Source organism: Pinus tabuliformis, chromosome 9 (genome assembly GCF_031772625.1).
Source record: "Pinus tabuliformis cultivar Carrire ecotype Pingquan chromosome 9, CPIR1, whole genome shotgun sequence".
Lineage (NCBI taxonomy): Eukaryota > Viridiplantae > Streptophyta > Pinopsida > Pinales > Pinaceae > Pinus > Pinus tabuliformis.
The window spans coordinates 1,844,658,590-1,844,663,350 of NC_142307.1; positions in this window are offsets into that span (position 1 = coordinate 1,844,658,590).

Consider the following 4,761-nt stretch of genomic DNA (forward strand, 5'->3'; position numbering starts at 1 on the left):
AGCCGCCAATATATAACGAGTGACGCAACTGTGAAGCCGGCAATGAGGAAAAGGGAGAAAATATAATGAGTGACGTGACGTATCGAACACAGTCACATACATCAAGAGCATATACTCACAGTAGCTTTACCGGGAGCCACTTGGATTGCCAGAACCAAAGCCAATCCTAGAAGAAGCAGATGCAGCAAAGCCGGTAGCTAGCCATCTATATCTATATAGAGTTTAGGGAACCAATTAACCAACCGTGGAATATATAATATATAATTATAGTGATTCCTTACATTAATCTAACCTCACTGCGAGCCAATATACTTAGTCTTAGTCTTGGAAACAAATTATTTCCCAAACCATCTTACTATTTATTTGAAACAAAGTACTCATACTTGGGTTTTGAATGCGGGTTTGCTAGCCATGTGGCTGAGGCGGTGCGGTTTTCCACTATGACGTCCTCCCTCCTCTCTCTTGTCAAATTTCCAAGATCGTTTAACCTCTCCTCATCTAAGCTATCGACTATTTAGTCAGAGAGCAAAATGAGTAAATATATTCCAACTTTGAATTTTATTAACTAAAAACAAAAAAAATCACCTAAAATTTGGAACTATAGCAAACCGCCGAAGACCGATTCATCCTTTCAACACTCAATTAAAATCGATTCATCCTTCAAATCGCACAAAAAAGCTTGATATCATCCATGAATTGCTGGTGGGTGATAGGGAGGTCATTGCCCCATAGTCTCAGGTCCCTGAGCTGAAAGGTTCAGGCTTCCTTCTTTAGATAATGGCCTAAACCTTCCGCAACAATGATGAATAGGAACATAGAGATGGAATCACCTTGGCAGAGGACATGATGGGTTAAAGGTTCGGGTGGGGGAGATGTTAAGGAGAATGGAGTACACCGGGGAGGACACCATAACAGAGATCCAATTAATTCATCTTTGATCAAACCCGAAGGACTTGAGAACATTGTTGAGATAATCCAAATTTAATTGGTCGTAGGCTTTAGAGAGGTCTAGTTTTATCATTATGCCATTGGAGTTTGTGATGCTTCAAGGAATGCACAATCTCCTAAGAGGTGACAAATCCATATAGGATCTGTCGACCTTCCACAAAACCACAAGAAGTAGGCCACCTTCAACCAACAACCTCCTTTCCAAATATTTTTCCAAGAGATACTATGATGCCCCTGTTCGCGACATGTCCTATGATCATATGCCTCCTTAATAATACATGTGCCTTTCATAGTATATCCCCATCTTAGGATGTCTAGTCCATTTAGGATAGAAAGCTTCCTGGATTCTAGTTCCCCGTCCAGCTGGTTCCATTGTTCCGACTCAGAGATCACTTAAGTCCTATATCCCAATAAATTTATCTCGCTGCTGCCATGGGTCTTGCCAAAACAAGGCCGTTTTCCCATTTCTGATCTCCTAGAAGACATGTTGTTGTATGAGATATTTGTTTTGGAATTCCAATTCCAAATTTCTAAGCCTTTAGATGGGTCACGATATCTGATGATATCTTCTTTTCGAGTTGGCATGTTGTATTTTCATGTCCAGATTTGTTTCCATAGGTCGAGTTTACCTTATATCCAACACCACCATAGTTTGCCTCCCATTACTTGATTCAGAGTATAAGGGTCCTGGAGACCCAGACACCCTTCCATCTTGGTCTTAGTTAGGTTGGGCCATGATACCAAATCCCACTTCTTTACTTGTTGGGCTCCTCCCCATAATAATTTTTAAAAATTTTCCACCATCTTTGTGTAGGAGGTTTTTGGGGCTGCCATCCATGAGAGCTGGTAGATCGGAATATGATTATAAATCATTATTATATAATGCATCAATATAATAGAATGGACCAATTAGTCCAATACCATGGCTTCTATAGTCTAATTCCATGGTTTATTAATATCATAGTCTAATATGATGGCTTATCATAACAGTGCTTTGTTTGAATATCTTGGGTCAACACCAACCATACCACTTAAAATGGATCTCTCTCATGTTTTCTCCTCTTTTCCCTATACAAACTTCACTTATTCCTTTATTTTATAAATTATTTCACAATAGAATTGTTATAAATCAAAATGTTCAATTTCAAGAGGATATAGATTACTTTTATTTTTTGAAATAAAAATCATTTCTGCAAGAGCTAAATCATACCCCTTTATGGAGTATTATTAAGTTATTCTAAGTGGCATTGAATAATGGTGATGACTTTATATACATTTACTTATAGTATCCAATAATAATTGTCCTCGTTATTGATTTGACGAGTAAATTATGATAAAACTTTTCATTGTTTTAAGAAATACAATAAAACAATTATCTTATTATCTATTTTAATTAATTTATATTTATTGTTTTTAAATTATTTTAGCATTTCTTAAATTTAATTATTTTTTTTAAATCAATTAAATAAAATAAATAATACATTTGAATCTATAAAATTAATGATATATGACAGTAAAATTATATAATTAAATCTACCTATTTATTTTAACATTCTATTAATGGTTTTCAAGCATGGGTGGGAAAACATGAAACAGGTGAAAAAGCCTTTAGGATATTCATTATATCTCTATGAAGTTCCTTTCTTTTCTGTTTTTAGTTTGTTTATCCATAAAGTTCATTTTGGGCATTGGTCTCTTGAGAATTGGAATGATTGTCTCTACTTTTAGAAATTGTTGATACTAAAATAGTTTAAATGATGTTTATATGTGAAAAATTACAATGAGATTCAATTATTGATTAGTTGAGTGACAGTTTTAAAAAACAAGTTTGTCACTACTCATTAAAAGTGGAAATATGCACCATGAAATATATTTATTTTGAATAATAAACTAATCTTAAATTTTATAAAAAATAATAATATTATTGAACAATATTTATATTTTAATTTATTGATAAGTAAAAATGAATTTATGTTTATCATAAAGTGTATTTATTTATATTATTAAAATTTATGATTATAAATATGTTTTATATAGCCAAAATATTAATAAAAAGTGGGTATTTTTATTATATATATTTTCGAAGGTTTATGATGATGATGATGATGGTTAACATCCACTAAGACCAAACTTTGGTCTATCGGACCTAAAGAAACGAATTATTTAGTTTGATTTAAGATTTTATTCCTATGCTCAAAAAGCTTAGAGAGAAGCCTCCCGAGCTCACTGTAATTTTAACAATGTAAAAGGCTAGGAAGGTCAGTATTGCAACAAAGATTTTGAAACTGAGATCTAATGTGGTTGTACGCGAGGCACTCTAAGAGGAAATGATTTTCATCCTCAATGTTCGTATTCTCACAGAGATGGCAGAACCTTTCCATCCATGGTGTTTTAGGAACTGCCCAACTACCCATTTCACTATGGAGCTCATGAGAGTTCATTCTAATCTTGGCTATATTAATTTTCTTCTTTGAGCTAGTTAAAACAGAGAGACACTTTTGATCTTCTAAGGTGGGGTTGATGACCTCCTTATAATATCTTACTTTTCTTTTAGCTGCTAAATCTTTCTCACACCACATTTTTTCTTTGAACTTAGAAGTAACAATATTTTTAATGTTATTAATGTTTTGCAATGCAACATTCTCGTCAATCCCCCAATGGTTTAACCAGGCCCTAGTGTCTTTATACCAACCTCGCTTGAGCCTTAGGTGGTTTTGGCTAGAATTTAAAGCTAGCTTAGGAAGTCTATGGTCTCCTACGCTATTGAGTTTGTGCTTGTACAATAGAAGCCTAGTCATAGCTAGGCTCTCGATAGGGGAAAGACCCACTTCTATAAGGAGAATAGGATAGGGTGTGTTGCTTTTAATTTTGAGGTTATACATTATAAAACGCTTCTGGATTTGCTCAATCTTTCTCCATGATTCTCTAGAGATGCTACAACCCCAAACCTCACATCCATATAAGATAACCGTAGTGACTAAATTTTCAAAGAGGAACTTCTTTCTATCCCACATTATGAGGTTTGTCGTTTTACAATTATTTTCATGACCAAAATAATCTTTCCATCCCCCATTAATCCTTTTCTCAATGCTATAGTTCCAGTTGAGCTTGTGATGAATATCATAGTAGGAATTTGCAGGGTAAGTTCCTCAAACAGAACACCAAAAGGACACCGCTCACAACCAGATCGCAGATCAATACACCAATATTTTAACGTGGTTAAAACCCTCAAAGAGGGAAACAGTCCACGGCCTGAGCCAATGCGGCCACTTCAGGCAATTTATTAATAAAAGAATGAAAATTTACATATGTTTCTCTCATGCACGGATTTTTCTACAAATGACCCTCCATGCGCTTTAAATAGAATTCATGGACCAATCAGGTGTCAAGCCACGGATCAAGTGTCGGTAATACCGAGGAGAGAATGAACCATTGGATCACTACATATCGTGACCGTCGGATTGTAAGTTACAAAATGTACAACGGTAAAGAAACACACTTTACCTAACTCTACACTAGACCAAGTTGTACTTAACTATTTCCTATGTGTTGGAATATCCTAACATCCCCCCTTAAGAAAAACTTGGGATAGGATTGAAGGATTTACAAATATGACACAATAGGAGAAGGAAGGAGGCACTAGAGCCTATCCCCCCTTAGTGACAACTTCCTGAACTCCAACCATAAATCGAAGTTTAGTGAACTTCGCCTCTGTGAGAGCCTTTGTGAAGATGTCTGCAACTTGATCATCTGTTGAACAATATTGCACTTCAAGAACATGGTCGTGAATGAGCTTTATGATGAAGTGCATGT